General features: G+C 42.4%; 1 protein-coding gene across 1 annotated transcript in view; it reads right to left on the bottom strand.

The window, feature by feature from the left end:
• CHL1 (cell adhesion molecule L1 like) overlaps positions 1-13,422 on the bottom strand; it is a 141,893-nt gene extending 128,471 nt beyond the window's left edge. The window contains exon 1 of the mRNA XM_061362117.1: positions 13,306-13,422. The gene's annotated coding sequence lies outside the window, so the exon portion shown is untranslated. The remainder of the gene's footprint in view (positions 1-13,305) is intronic.
• Between the last annotated feature and the right edge of the window lie 3,516 nt (positions 13,423-16,938).

Genomic DNA, 16,938 nt, shown 5'->3' with positions numbered 1-16,938 from the left:
CTTACCTTTGACACTAAGTATAACTGCATTCAAAGGGCATTCAGAAATTGCAGACATTGGACTAAAGGGGCCAAAAATACAGAAAATATTAAAGGTCCCTTTAAGAAAGGAATGAAAAGAATTATTGTTATTTTATGTACAGATGAAGTGTTTCAAGGAATGAACATGACAGACATGAGTATTTATGAAAACAGGTGAAACAAGGTCAAATAGTCATTTTAATGATCACATTGGAGTTAAGAGACAGCAAATTCAAAACAGGAAAGAAAATCACAATAATTAACTTTGTGAACTCTCTGACACAAAAATGTTATTGATAAAAAGGGCATGATGATTAGGAGAATGATTAGATGTTTAAAGTGCTAATAATAATACTTTCCACATCAGGGTAAGAATTTATAAGGGCTATTGATCTCATGTTTCAGGATGAAAGCCAAGCAGCAAGTGCCTGGTAAGGAGAGTGTCGTGGTTTCAACCCAACCAGACAGCTTTCACTCACTCCCCCCCCCACTTCTTGCCCTCCCCCTACTCTCGGAGGGACGGAGAGGAGAATCAGAAAGGATGCAACTCCCACGGGTTGAGATAAGAACAGTTTAGTAACTAAGGTATAACACAAATCACTACTGCTACCACCAATAATAGTAATGATAAAGGAAATAACAAGGGAAGAGAATACAACACCTCATCACCAGGCAACCGATAACTCGCCCCCCCAGCCCGACCAAGCACCGACCAATACCTCCTCCAACCCTGCAGTCCTCTCTAGCCCCTTCCGGGTCCCTCCCCAGTTACATCCTGGACATGACGTGCTGTGGTATGGAATACCTCTTTGGTCAGTTTGGGTCAGGTGTCCTGTCTCTGCTTCCTCCCAGCTTCCCTCCTCCCTGGCAGAGCATGAGGCCCACAAAGTCCTTGGCCAAACCAAAACATCATTTTTATCAGCTCTGTTCCCAGCTGAAAGTTAAAACACAGCACTGCACCAGCTACCAAGGAGAAAAATGGCTGCCACTGCTAAACCCAGGACAGAGAGGAAAAAAAATAAAAGGAAATCTGTCAGGGATACTTTGTTCCTTAATTGTGATAATGAGAGAACAAGGGAGGAGGGAGGAAGGTTTGGGGTTGGTTTCTGTGGTGCTTTGGGGTTTTTTCCCAGGGTGTTAAGTCATCTAGTATTAGTTACTAACAGAGGCAGGATTGTAAGTTAATTGGATCTTTAATCGGATTGAATAGGATAATTCCTACCTCTCTGCGTTCCTAATGGATGTCACAATGTCATGAGTTAAATGCTGAAGTGCTGCTCTGATTTGAGAACAGCTTCTAGGGAATCCTTAGGCAAAGACAATTATTCAGATGTCCATTGAGAGAGAAAATTATCATCAAGGTCTATGTGCTTCCAATAGTATTTTGGAATAATTACTGCCCAGTTAGTCAATTATTACAGGTAGTGCAGACATTCTTGAATTCCCCCTTCCTCCTCCCCACAAAGAAAACAGTTTACTACAGTTCATCAGTCTTCCTAGTTCCAAGGGGGATATTACCTTGGAATAAGGGGTAATAAGGTAATACCTGTAAGCCCTGAAAATATCCACACTCTGGCCCAGAAGTCTGAAAACTGCTATTTGATGTTGCTGGAATGTTAAATGTCTATGGCCATATGAGACAGAAATAGCTGGCCCACGCTGACATGCAGGTAACTGGGTGCTTTAATTGATCACAGAGTTTATGTTTCTGTTAAACAGTCCAATGGAAACATGCTGCAAATTTACATTGCAAAGATCCTGAAATAAATTCTCACTTCAAATCCAAAAAAAAGCAATACAGGAAATGTTACTAAACAAAGGTAATTGCTTTGTGTTGGAGCTGTAAAAACCAACATACGCAAGTTATTTCTGTCCACATAACAATTACCGCAGGATTCTCTACTGTGGGCATAAGACAGCACCTTCAAAATTTTTTCTGGAAGTGATTTCCAGTCCTGGCTAAAAAGCTTCCACAATATCAAAGTGACCTGCAGTCCTTAGGGCATCTGTTTCACTTCCATTATAACTGGAGATCCACAAAATAAAAAACAAACCCAGCAGCAAGTTCACCTGCCCCATGATCTTGACTGAACCATTGCACTTCCTCACAGAAGAAAAACAATTTCATTTAAATTAACTATTAGGTGGTTATTAGGCACTGTGAGCACTTGAAATACAAAATGTTTCTTCTTTTATCAAAGATGATAGTCACAGATCTGGTAAAACTACTTCAATAGGACAAAAATATACACAGACAATACTCATCAAAACCAGACAAGGCCACATAGGTTTCCCTGCTGAATTTCCCAAAAGCTTGTATTTAATCATATAAATGTTCATTATTTCTTTTAAAACTTGTATGTATAACACTGATGTTAATAAAGTGAAGGGTACACAAGGGATGACAGTGACAGCTCGTTGCTGAAAAGGTAAATCATGCCATTACCCAGAAAACACATGATTTGCCCCTTGCTTTGGGGAACAGGGCATGGCCCTCCTGGTAGGACGCAGCCCTCAGCTCCATCACATCCAAGCAAAGCTGATTGCAGAGTCTTCTCTCACAGCAGCAGAACAGGGAGCCAATGGTGCCAAAAGCCCAAACCACAAATAGGAGGTTTCTTCATCATCATTAACAAAGCATAGAATCCAAAATTGCTGTTTTGACTACAGAACAGATGACTCCAGCACTGCCAGCACTCAAGGTATTTACAATGCCAAAACTCACTTTGCTGAGACATATGCTCCTACACTTGGAAATAGAAGCTCCTTCTCCAGATTAAATTCCTTTCTTTGCCCTTTTGGTGCTTCTATTTCTCCTTTTTTTGCTTCCAATGTATGTTCCTGCTTTTTCTTATCTTCTTCCTTTGATTGTCCTTTCAATGCTCACAGATTTTAAGGCCTTTGCACCCTTCTGTACGTCACCAGCTGCTGTACTTTTCCTTACTGCCTGCAACTTATATCCAGTATCCTGTGTTTAACTTATCATATCCACAAGGTATCCAATCTCAATTTGAACACATCATAGTTCATTCCAGTGGTTAACCACAGACAGAAAAATTGTGTTTAATGTCTAATTTAAAATTGTCTGGCTCAAGCTTCCAGCTATTGGATCCCATTTTTCTTTTTCTCCTTTTGATTAAAAAGCTGGATATGCTTCCCCCATGAAAATACTCGTCTCTGTAATCAAGTCCCCTCTCAATCCTCTTTTTGATGAGCTAAGCAGATTGAGCTCTCTAAATCTCTCATTGCAGGGAATTTTCCTACACTCTTCAAATCAATATTGTGGTTATTTTCTTGACTTTTCAATTTTGTAAACTCTTTTTTCCAGCTGTTGACACCAGAACTGACCATAGTTTTCCAGTGTTCTCATGCATTCAGATGAAAACCCTGTGTCAAAGGATTCCACTATTCACTAAATCATAGCATCCTACTGTGGTGTCATCTCCCTTTCTTTGTTGCTGGGAAGTCCTTTATCAGCTGTGACCCTGCCATATCCTTTCACCTTCTTCTTAAGGCTGCCCTCTTCCAGTGCATTGATTAAGGCATGGATTGTTGGGAGGACAGAAGAGGCAATACCTTGCCAGACAGTCAGTCTGCTGCATATAACATTTCCACACTACGGATATTGCCTCGTCCACAGCTTTGGCAGTAGTCATTTAATTTCTCTGTCCAGATTATTAATAGAGATGTTAAGCAGTTTCAGGACTAGTTCTCAGTCTTGTGAAACTGTGCTAAACCTGCACATCTTTCAGTGAATAAACCCCATGGACAAACACCTTTCCAGCTCTATTAGCTAATTCTTAATCCATTAAACAACACTGCTACTAGTTCTACTTGCTAACTTTGTTGGGTTGGTTTGTTTCTAATTGAGATTTCATGAAATAACAAATCTAACAGTCTGCCACAATGCTTACTCATACAAACACATAATCCTATAAGGAATGGGCTCCCTTTTCAGAAAGCCATGGTGACTGGCCTTAATTATCTTTCTATTTGTTAACTCTATATGAATTCACTCTTTTATCAACATATCCATTATTTTTCTGGATTGGTGTCAAGCTCTCCAGACAACCAAACAATCATTCCCTACCTCCTTTCTGCTTTCCCTCTGTGTACATGGGCTCCTCCAGTATTTCCTCAGGATACCAAGATACATAAGAACCAAAAATACTGTGTCATCCTTGTATGATATATCACCCTATCTTTTCCAAAGACACTAAATAAGACCTTTTTCCAAGAGACATTTTATCCCTTTGACGAGTCTTGCCTCTCCCTCCCACCACCATTTCTGTCCACGCATCCCGGTTTACCTGTTGCTCAGGTACAGAGAAGCCAAATCCAGCTACTAAGAACAATGCAGACCACAAAGGCTATCACCAAAGCGAGCTCATGAATGTTATTTCAGAGACTTTGCTGTTAGGTTTCAGCTGTAAATTTTGATTTTTAGGAGAAATCAGATTTGGCCTATCTATATGATATTACATTTGTAAGAAGGGTTTTTTTCAGGGATACCTGCTTCATCACCTCTCAGCATCCTTTTGAGTCCCTGTCTGAGAAGCCCATTTAGCACCATACATTAATTGAACTTTCAAATGCCAGCCCAGCACTCAGTGATCCTAAGTGGACTGGACACCGTCTCCTCTAAAAGGTGCTCTGCAAATTGCCAGATTAACACCACACAACCCTAACGCAGTCAAGCATTTGGAATATAAAATGTCTTACATTATTTACCTGTAGCAAAGTTACAGTTCAATTACTGAAGTAATCTCTCATTCAGGCAGAACAAAGGAAAAAAGTATGCAAATGAGTGAATTTAAATTCACTTGATTTGAAGGCCTAAAATTTTTTAAGGGCACATTCCCTCTCTGGGGACATTAGGGTTTGGGAATTATAAAACACATAAAGCTATAAATGGTTAAATGGATTGCCATTGCCCAAGCTTCAGAAGTTTGCATACGTTATTCTTTTCAGTGAATACATTATATAATCAACACTGCAAATATATAGTGCTCTTGCCTATATCCTATCCTATATAAGGATAAAAAATCTGGTCTAACCACCACCCACTACAAGGAGCTTTGTGCACAGAAAAGCTTAGCATTCATTTTGGAGGATGACAGTGGGAAAGGTTTGTATGGAGAATGCTGCTTGTCTGCTGAATACAAAGATGATTTTTTGGTGATACACATGATAAGGTTTGTGAATAGCCCTTCATGTTTGTTGCCTATTGGTTTTTTTTGTGGGATTCTGGGTTTTTTAATAAACACTCAAGCATGTTTCTTATGCACCAAAAACAAAATTTTCATCTTGCTATGCAGCTGGAATTACGTGGGCTTTCACTGCACAGTGATGTCTGACAGGGGGAATGGCTGACAGTGAAAATTTGCTGTGCTGGCAGGATAATTAGGTACAATGCTCTGAAAGGTAGGATCCTGCACACGTGGAAGTAAATGGGAAAAGCTTCCTTTTCTTTAGGGGCTGCATAACCAGACTGGCTGTATTACTTTCTGCTGCCACACACTTACTGCACTTTACCTTTAATAAAGCTTTGTGCTATTATACAACTCAAACAGATCTCAATTTTCAGCAGTTCCCTGGGATGTAATGTGAAGGTAAAAAGGTGAGTGCAAGCGGTTCCCAGCAGGTAGGCACCGTCTGAGCAGGTATTAGCTGAAAAGAGGGGTGGGCAAAATCACCAGTTGAGTGCTGCACAGACACAGACAGCAGGGATGCTGCAATTCAACGCAATAAGCAGAGATAATAAAAATCCCAGATTTAGGTGAAAGCCTAAGTCAAACCTCATAGAATCAATAATAGAAAGGTGTATTTGTCATGCAGGTAGTAAGCCCTGAGCAATTACTGTGGATTTCAGTAAATTTAATAAAGTAGGTATGCCTTTGCTTTGTACAGCTGGCAAAGTCCTTTAATCATTGTTGCTCCACAGCTTACAGTATGACATTTGTAATTTGTATGACTCAGAAAACAGGAATATTCATTACTGTTTCCTGGTTATTTGTTTCCACTCAGAACACGAGACAAGAATATGCCACTTGATAGGAGACACCACTATAAAGCTCATAACACGCCCGTTTCCAGTGAGCCTGTGCACACAGCCTGTTACAGCGTGCTTGGCAATGGACACAGTGAGCCCGTGTGGAGGTTGGACACAATCCTCCAGAAGCCCAGATGGTGTAAGTCAGTGTAACTCAATCATCCTCAGCTGAACCACAGTAATTTGTTTCAGTCAAGGACCTGAGCCATTATGTCTATTTCTCAAACTGGTTAGGTTGTAAATTAGATTTTCATCACTCTTGGGACAAAAACCTGACTCTGCGGAGGTCAGTGGGAGTTTGACCATCTATTTCAGTGGCGCCATGACTTCACCAGTGGTTTTCACGTGCAATATTAATCCTGAGAGTCACCACAGTGTATTGGGTTTATTACTTACAAAAATATATTAAATAAAATCTTCCATTAGGAAGTGTAAACACCAACAGTTCAGTTCTGTGTTATTTTCTTCTGTTCAAAGGTAACAAAAAGAATATTTATTCCAAAGGATTTGGGATTTTAATTACCAAAATAGCTACAGTTTTGATTGGTGCTTCAGCAGAAATTATACAAAGTAGGTACTGAATACAGTTTATTCAGCTGTCTCATGACCAAGAAGATCAGATAGGACCTTCTCTGAACTAATACCAAGTTAGAATAAATATCTTCTAAAATTTATTCCCTACAATGAAATTTTACTAGAACAAAGTCATTGGAGGAGTAGTATGAAAGAATAACTTGTGAAAAATAAAGCATGGGACCCTTATCCACTTAAATACCCAAGCAGTAACTCCAGTTTTAGTTAATAAGTTTACCAAAATCTGCAGACATATTGTGGCTTGGAGTATTTTGCCTATCAATAAGTAAAATTAATCAACAGGCATGTGTAGAAGCGTGCACAGAGACCTGTATCAACTAACACAAAAAAAAACAGTACCACAGAGGGAAAGATTGTAGTGACGTGACAGGCAGACCACATTGGGCTGAGATCACTCTTGGGGGAAAAAATGTAGATGTTTCAAAACCTACAGACAATCTTCTATTATTTACAATTCTCTGGTTTCAGTATACTGCAAAAAAAGAAAAAAATGGTGCATTCTGTATGTCCAAAAAAGCAAAGCAAGCCATTGGGTTAATCACTACTGTTAGCTGAAAGCGTTGTTGTGGTATTTTCTAACACAAAAAAAAAAAAACCCTACCCTGGAATAATAATTTTACTTTTGCTATAAACAGAACAATCTTTCATCAAGACTAATTCTATTTCAAGCACTGGGGATACAGCAATGGCACCAGCCATTTTTTACTGAAACCTTGTTCCAGGTTTCCATCGGTTTTAATACTGTAATATACATGACATAACTGAAGGGTGCATTTTTCAAATATACTTTAAAGCTATGGGAATACACCCCTTAAAGGCAGCCCTCTCTTCCTTTCAAGTGCCATACAAGCACAGCAGGCAGCATTCAAAGCCACCTCTTCTGTGTCAGCCAGCAGGAAAGGCTGACGGAATTGGCTGTGTTACACTCGAAAAGTCACCAAAGGAGACAGACTGAAAGGTGGATGGGCCCAATTCTGCAGTTATTTTTCCCTACTCCTCTTAGGGGATTACTGCCTATCCAATTAATTTCAGCCAGGAGGCTGTCCTGAATAACGACCACCAACCCTTCAGAGTTGTCTCCAGGGTCTCCCAAAAAATGGATACACTTGAAATGAGATTTTTTTAAAAGCACTAAAGTGATATGATTAAACTATGTTGAAAGGTAGGAGGATTTTGGTTTACTGAAATGTTCAGATATGCTTCCTTGGAATTAGAGTCCTGCACTTTCACTGCTTGGTTTGTTTATAGTTAAACGTTCTATGCACGAGGGCACTAACACTTCCCAGCTACCACAGATCCCTTCATGTAGGTCCATCCCACCTTTGAAGTTACAGCCCTGTCCATCTCTAAAAAAATCCAGCAGCCACAAGCACCTATGAATGCACAACCCACATGCTGCTTTCCACACTCCCATGAACAGGAGGAGGAGAAGGAGGCAGCAGCAAGTTCAGCAGAAGCATCACTGGGTAGGTGGGACCAGCAGTGGCGGGATCCAGGATACAGACCAAGAGCGTTCACAATGAAGGTCACTGGTGAACATTTTGCTGCTGCACTGGGGCAGCCCTGGGAGGAAAGATCCATAGCAGGTACACAAGGTTCACCTTTCCCCATTCCTTGACTACAAAGGGGGGGAGGATGAAACAGGGACATTAGGAGAATTACCAGTTTTGGCACAGAGAAAGCAGTTGTTTGGAGGTTACCTGTTGGGAGCTTGGCATGAGCTGTCCCCGAGGCAGCACAGCCTGGCTGACAGACCAGCTATTACAGCCAGACAAGGAACCATCTGTTAAAACTGTCCTCGAAAGCTGCACTCTCACAGAACAACCCTGCCCAGGATCCACTATTGGCTCCTTCTCCCCCAGCTGCTCAGGCCTAGATCCAGACAACTCTGTTTCTTCTGTGCAGCCTTATTCTTGCTCTCCCAAGCTCCCCTTCACCTTCTCTAAACTGAGTCTTGTCCCTACCACACCTCAAATTTAACTTCATCCTGTTGCTGACTCAGCAAAAGGAGAAAACTACCTGAAAAGAGAAATTGGCAATTTTTTTGATAAATGGAGAAAAGAGAGGGCTATGAGGGTCAAAATAAATTATAAAGAAAGATTTAAAATCTCTGATGAAGAAAGCAACATAAATCTTGTCCATTTTACATGAAGCAGGATCTGCACGTTCAGGTCACAATCAAAACAACAAACACTAGTTCAGCTGTAACAATAAACGCTAATTTTAATGATAAACTGTTTTCCATCTGCATTGTTTTCAGTTTTACACATTCAGGTGTAATGAAGGAAGAAGGAAACATCTGGAAGGGAATGCTGCAACCTCAGAAAATAACACATCTCAACAGCCATCATAGCTCCACATATAGCCTTTACGTGGGTGCCTGGACGCTGGGAGGAAAAACCCAAAACACCAAATATTACCATGTAACTTCATCTATTTATAATGCAGGGGCAATCACTACAATGGCCAGCATTAATGAGTATTTTGGTATGCCAATGCATTTACAGAAATCAATGCATAGAATAGATACAAGGAGGATAACTGGGGATAAGAGAAAAAACAAAACAAAACAAACACACAAAAACCCAACAGACAATAATCTTGAGTTTTGGGCATTGTCTTTGCTACATAGAAAGAAGAGGGAAAAAAACCCACAACAAAAATCAAACATGCTCACCTGTACCTAAATCTTTACCTGAATCCATCTAAGGCTAGAAAGGCAATTACAAGTACACATCCAGTGAACTATAATCTTAGCCTAGGAATATTGGCAATGATTGAGATCTGGTTCACTGTAGTCCAAACATATTAGCAGTTATTATGGGCGCTGCTACAACATCCCCTTCCAGTCCAACACACCAGTAAAGCATGCAATACCCAAGCTTTTTTTACCTAAAAAACAGAGAAATACCTGGATTCCTTCTTCTCACTAAGGGGGAGGAAGAAATCTTGCAGAACATCAACACCTCTCTAAGCAAAATAATGCCATGATAGTCTGCAGTTCTCCTAGCCCTAGTATGCTTTCTCTTAGTTATAGTTTTAGAAGGAAATGAGCATGTCTATATTAGCAAGTAGGAGGGCTCAAAAGGACGTAGATAAGTAGAGCAAAACAGTGCTGGGAATCCCAAATCCACCTACACACATTGCAAAGGCTTCACTTCAGCTCTAGGCAGGAGGCCACAGATGAAAAGCCCATTAGCAGCTGAAGCGCACAAAGTAAATGCCTGAAACAGATATTTTGGCTTAGATTCACCCAAAATGAATCCTGTTTGTGGGGTGTCCCCATAACACAAACCAAAGCACAGTAAGTGGGAATGGGACAACTGCAAGATTCCCTTCCAAGGTGCACTCCAGAACTAATATTCCAGCATATGTGGACCCAAGAGTAACAATAAAGACTTTACTGACATAAAAAATAATTCAGCATGTAGGACTGTGCACAAGATGCCACAACCTGGTTAAAGCCAATATTGGTACTTTGGGTATGTATAACTACAGTATCATTTATTTTCCTGAGTTCTAAATCTGTTATTTCTTTACACAAAATAGATCCCATTAGAAACCAGTGTCTTCTCCGAGGACAGCCTAGCAGAAGTCTCCAGCCCTATGGGTGACAGAATGGGCTAGACTGCCCTGAGGTAATTCATAATACGCAGTTTGGTGTCCATGTTGTATTTCATTTACTCCTAATGGAGCGTGGGGCAACAACACAAGACCTTGCAGGATCTCACAGCCCGAGAGAGTATGAGGGGAGCTGTTACCAGTTTGCATTTGGTAGATGACTGTCTTTGTTAAGATTTACTTGTCTCACTAATGGTTTTGGGTTTTGAACAGAAGTCTAACTGAGAAAAGACAATTGAAACTTGTTACGAAACACTGAGCACATCACCACCAGAATACAGCTTACAAGTAAGATTCCTGCTCTTACTTTTATACCCGTGCTGCTCCGCAGGTTCTGCACCAAAGCATCAATTGTAATTGTACATAATGAAATGTTGTTATAAGGTGGGCTTTGTGCTACAAGAAAAAGATATTTAACAAAACAGAATTGCGACTTTACTGGACAAATACACCAAAAGAAATTGTGGCATCTTGGGGGGTTGCTAAGCAACAGAGAGCTCCAGTGTCACTTGTTTGTGATCAATTCAAGTCATTCATCAGGCTCTGAAGCACCAGCTCAGGAATTCCAACAAATCTGTGCCTTGGGAAAGCCACGGGGACTTCCTGCCACACAGCAATACTTTCTTTCCTCCAAGATAAACTTTGTAGATCACACTTTGATCTGTGTGATATGTTAATTCATTACTCTTAACATACAGCTAATAGGAAAAGCTATAATTAACTGAGTACAGCATTGTAACACATGCAAGATAAACTGAACTAATTAGTACTGTTTAAAGTAGACCCTGTCCCTTCCACTGGGGAAAGGAACACATTTTTCATATCACAGAAGCAACTGTCCACAACATCATTGTATGTTATGCATAGATAGCTTTTTTCTTCATTTTTTCGTGCCAAACATAACTGATAAAGCATATCTTTATTGGCAAACAAGATGGCTACAATCCAAGCGGCTCAACATACATGCTGTGAATAATATAATCTTCCATTCAAAAGAGGGGTTATCTGCCAGGTGTCTTGGAATAAAGAAGTGGACTGTTATATTTTCATTCATTGGGTTCAGTTACTTAGGTAACACGTACTAAATATATATGACACATATACATAATAATTACATTCAGTCACACTGAGAGTTAAACATAATCAAAATATTAGCTAAAGTGCAGTCTCTTTATGTCAGCCTCTGTCACCACAACGGCCTCAGTTTCAGAATTCACTCTATTCCTACTTTGATAAATATCAACAAGAGCTTAGAGAATGAGCTGGTTTAAAAGCTGCATGTTGCATGCAGCAAAACTTCTACAACTCTTGGATCACTGACAGGTTGGTGGTTTTACTAGATATTTAATGATAGTTATGTATACTGTGCAATATGCCTGAAGAAACTCTACTGCCTCCTTCAAACCTTGGTTCTTATCTTTTTCACCTTACTTTAATAAAATATAGTCCTGTTTTGTAGTTCTTCTGTAAGCCATACTCCACTGACAGAGGTGCGTGGTCTAAGTTAGACCACAGAAACTGGCTAACAAGAATTTTCCAGGTTTTTAATGAGCCAGTGGGAGAGGTGGGGCTTGGTTTCACCTTATTTTTTAGACAGACAAAGAAAACTCATTACTTTTAAGCAACAGAAAAGTGTTCACACCTCAGTAATCATGCTTTCTGGTACTTCACATCAGTAAAAGCCAAGCAGAGGATCATGGGAACCAACGGGCAAAGGATCACGTGCACACATCTAGCAAGGCTACATTGCACATGTGCTCACAAATGGGCAGACTGCATATTCATTTTAAGGGTCAGGGTTTTCCCTATCTCCTTTCCTCAGACCTGCAACTAACCTCATAATATTTATTATTTATTCCTAATGGAATGGTACTTGGGAGAGCTACATAACAGGTATTTAACTCAGCCATATCAAATAAACCCTTGACAATAAAAAAAAAAAAAATTAATAAAAAAAATACCACCTGTCACGTCTCTGGTGAAATTTTCCAAAACATATTTCAAGAGTAAACTACTCCTAGGTAACACTGAGAATGAATTGACTTGCTTTCCATCTGCTGAGTTATGGTTGAATACCTGTATGTTAACCAACATATCATGGCTTATCTCCCTTCTACCCCAAAATATGAATCAGGTTAAAATTAATCATAGAAGTGATAGATGAAAAGTCTATTTCCTGTGTCCGACTACTAGAAAACAGAATTTCCTTGCATTATGAAAACCTAACCTGAGACTGCCGATGCTCTGATAGTGCCACCCACATTAATAGCACACAGCACAAGACAAGAAGGTTTAAAGGTTCTTACAGCTCTCCTGAAGCGCAACGCATTACACATCGCTCCCCCAGAAAAACACCGGGGAGTTTTATCATTATTTAGTTATTGCAGGGTAAAAAATACACACTCCAAAGCCGTTAGGAGGGCGAGAAGGAACAAGTGCTTGACACAGATGCACAGTACCCCTGCTTGCCAACTTGAGCCCACCTAAACCAACGTGAGACTGAGCGCGCCGGGCCGCAGCCGAGCCCGCCGCCGCAGCGCTGCCTTTACCTCCGGACACCGCCGAGCTCAGCACCCTCCTGCGAACTTTCTCCGGGCAGCGGCTGCTCCGCCCGCAGCGCTGGGACCCGCTCCCGACCCCGGGGGGGCCCGAGGGCGCCGGGGGTAGCGCCGGGGAGACTGGGGTGGGTACACAGGGACTGCTACTCGGGGACCCCGCGGGGTTCTGCCGGCTCCTTGGGCACCTCCTCGCCCCTCCGTTAGGCTGAGTTTAGCCCGGCTCCCTCACTGCTTCGCAGGGCGCAGCCCAGCGCTTGAGGTGCAGGACCAGGTGCGGAATGGGGAAGACGGAAAAGAGATTCGAAAAACAGTCATTGAAGAGGCTCTCGGTAGCGCGGCACAGAGAGCGGATGCAGCGGCTGGACACCCCCCGGCTGAACACACAGCGCCCCGCAACACCCGGCAGCCCCAGCGGGGACTGGACCGACTCCAGTCCCCAACCCGGCACCCCCAGCGTTACCTTCAGCCCGGCGCGGACAGAGTCAGCCGGACCTGCGGGTCGCGGCGGCAGCGGCGCCGTGTCCGCAGCGCAGTCCTAGCTCACCAAATTAATCGCTCCACCCCGAAGAAAAAAAAACAAACAAGGAAAAAACCCCCACTGAACCACCCAACCCCAGCCCCGCTGCACACCCACGAGGAAGGAGAGGGGTCCCTCCGTGACTGGCATCGCTATCTCCTCCGGCAGAGCTTGCAGGGAGCCATGGCAACGAGCCCCGCACCTCCCCAAACCGCTGCCCGCCTCCCCCGGGGGCCGAGCCCCCCCTCCCAGCCCCAGACATGCCCCGGTCCCGCTCGGCGGTTCTCACCTGCCGGTCCGATAACACCTCAGTGAGAGCCAGGAGCCGGCGGCGCCTCCGCCCCGCCGCGCTCCTCCGGGCGGCACCTGAGGAGGGAGCGAGGGAGGGACCGAGGAAGGAGGGAGAAGAGCCCCGGCCCGGTTTGGCTTTGCCTGTCCCGCCTCCCTCCCGGTCACGGCTGGGCAGGGGACACGGGAAGCTCCGGCCAGCCCGGAGCGAGGTAGCGCAGGGGATGCAAAAATGGCTGAACCGCGAGGGACGTCCCAGCTGCAAGGACCCCCGCAGCTATTACATCCGCGGGGCCTCCAAAAACCGGTCAGGGATGGGACCGCGCGGCACCCCCCGGCCCCATCTCCCCCACCTCTCGGAGTACAGAATTGCTATTCCTTTTCAGAGAAGTTGAGGAGTCAGAAAACCTCAGATGCTGACGGTCCTCCCCGCCCCGTCCACCTCTGCGCTCCCCGTGCTAAAACCCCCTTTCATTCATCATCCCAACAGCGAGTGCTCATACATCCAAACTACTGAAAAGCCCTTTTTCTTATTTTTGCAATTGGCCCTCTCCTGAATTTTCACTGCGTGTGCTCTGCAGTGCACACAACTACTAAAACAGGTTAGGTTTGAGTGTATGCTTGAACACTTGGACTTTCTGCCTGGATGGTTCACTTCCATGATCCCTCTGTGAAATGGGCTGGTTTTCTGGGGGATTGATAAAGATGGTCGCCACAAATGTGCAAGTCATTTTCTCAAGCGCTCCATCCAGAGACTCTGTGTGGAGGTGGTGAAGGTCAGATATAATCATTTTCATGAGGGCTCGGACTTCTCAGACGATTTTCTGTCTCGTTGCTGACCTTTGAGTGTTTTTCTTTTCTCTGAGCCTTGTGTAATGCAATGAACAATAATCATAAAGTAACATTCACGGACATTAAACCATAAAACCACCCTACCGAATCACAGTTTGCACTCACGGGGATTATTATCATTTGGGTTAGATTTTTTCAGACAGTAGCAGTCAGAATTTGTTGATGTGCTGGTCAACTTGTTTTGTTCATCCCCAGTGATTTAGGCAGGTGAGCTTACTTTTTGGATGGGAAATAAATAATTACATTTAAGGAAAGGTATTGTAAACTAAAGATGGTAGTAAAAGATCTGAAAACTAGTAGGGAAAGGGGTAAAATAATTTAATATACTTGGCCTGTGCTAAGAAAACAAATGCAAAACTCTGTTAATTTTATGCTTGCTATTTTAGTTGTGCAAAGTCAGGCAATTCATAGATATAATTTTCATATTAAACTACAGTTGAGTCAACTTGTGTGATATAAATGCCAGACTTCTCACCAAAGGCGTGGAGAAAAGCTTCTATTATGAAAGGAAAGTGTGCTGTGGTTGTTTAAAAAGCTCCAATGTTGGGTAGTCGGATCTCTGTGCAGTGAAGGCCCAGCCCAGAGCACACATGAGGGAATGGGAATTCTCCCTTTGAATCCTTCTCTCATAGCCAAATCCTGAATTGACTTACTGTTCCTACCAAAGACATTAAGATGCTATATTTACAGCACATTGCTTTCCAAAGCAACCAAGAGCTAAGCAACAGGCCCGTGCCCCCATGCAGCGGAAACCTCTGAAAATAAATGGAAAAGGAGACAGCTGTAGAGGAATGTCCCAACCATGTCAGGGCTGCCGACACACTGAAAAGCCATTTGACCCAATATAAACATGGCCATAGGAGATCGAGTCAAAACCCAAAGATGACTGGAGATTTACTGAAGCATTGGCAAAAGCTGAAGACGCCAAGGGTGGGGAGCTGTGTCCTGTTTGTCTGGGAGCAGAGATAGCAGAGCTGGCTGGGGATAGCTGGCATCGCCCCTCCTGCTATTGCCAAGAGAATGAAAAAGGGAGGTAGTGGCTCTTACACACTTCTGGACAATACTGCCCTCCTCCTGGAATGCCTCAGCAGTACCAGAAGTTTCCAGGTTGATTTCTACAGGGCTTTGACATAAAGAAAAAGACACCAATTTAATTACCACCAGAGACTGCTAGAGGCAGGACTGCTGCCAAAGCCAACTTCCTTGGCTGCCCATACCTGTGTTGTTATATCCACTACCCAGATACGCTGTGCCACAAGTAGAAGGAATCTGGGCTTCCAAAATACAGCAACAACTTATGCTTTCATTCCCCTGGCTAGGCGGACCAACTTTTAGATCCTTTGTGGCAACATGATTTCCCCAGGGTCTTCTCACATTTTCAGGTTTCAGGCCATATTATGGTTATAATTTTTTGACACCGTATCATGCAGAAAGTTTTCCTTCCACTAGGAAGCCAGCTGATGGAAAAGTCAAAGAACATCAGTACATCAAAGTACACTTCCAAAATAAAATGCGTTCATGTTCATTACAAGACATGGCACTAATTACATCTATTTCTGAGGCTAGGATTTGCCTTAAGTAAAGTGTAAACAGACATAATCCATTGTGCTTCAGATTTCACTGGGTAATGAAACAGGGCAAATGTCATAGCACTTTAGTCTGCACAGAACAGAAATAAAGGCAGAGAAGCACAGTTTGGTCCTTCCTGTGTCTCCACAGAACTGCCCTTTATTTCAGGATTTCCTGCTGAAAATCAAGGAGCCTTTTTATCAAACCCGCAACTTGATGCGAGAATGAGGGAGCAACACTGCTAGAAACATTGGAAAAAGTCATTACATTAAAGGCTAGTACCAATCACATGCTTAAAATACAAGTTAAACACATCATATTGCCTCAAATCAAGTGTGAGGAAAAAAAAAGTCCGAATGTTTAAATCAGGAATTGTCTGGAATAAAAGAGTAGAGGATGTGTTTGTGCCTTTAGCAACTGTAAAGTGTTACCTGATTCACTGAACATACTCTCTCAAGAAACATCTACCATTTTAAAATCAGTTCCAGATTCTGATGGGAGCTTTAAAAGATTTCCAATCTTACTCCAACTCCCATTTGAGATACATGAAATACTCAGGACAAAAGAACAGATTGGCCAGATTTTCTTTAGAGAAAATCCATTTTTCTTGTAATTGCAGGCACACCATATCCCACCACCACAGCTTGTTAATGAAGGTGATGTAATTTTTTTAATGGGTAGATACGCAAAAATTTGAATATTCTTTATTATCAAGACCTACAATTTTATATATAGATATTGTATTTTTTAAAAAAAGATATGTTTCTGGGGATCTATTTTAGTCCTGGACAAATGAAATGGCTAATATCATTAACATTACGCCAACTAGCATTTTTTTCCATGTCAAAATTTGCTTTGGAAATTCTG

This window comes from Neopsephotus bourkii, unplaced genomic scaffold (assembly GCF_033783945.1).
Source record: "Neopsephotus bourkii isolate Nb327-2 ecotype Australia unplaced genomic scaffold, CSIRO-AGI_Nbou_v1 NB_1080, whole genome shotgun sequence".
Taxonomy (NCBI): domain Eukaryota; kingdom Metazoa; phylum Chordata; class Aves; order Psittaciformes; family Psittacidae; genus Neopsephotus; species Neopsephotus bourkii.
This window is presented reverse-complemented; position numbering and strand designations above follow the sequence as displayed.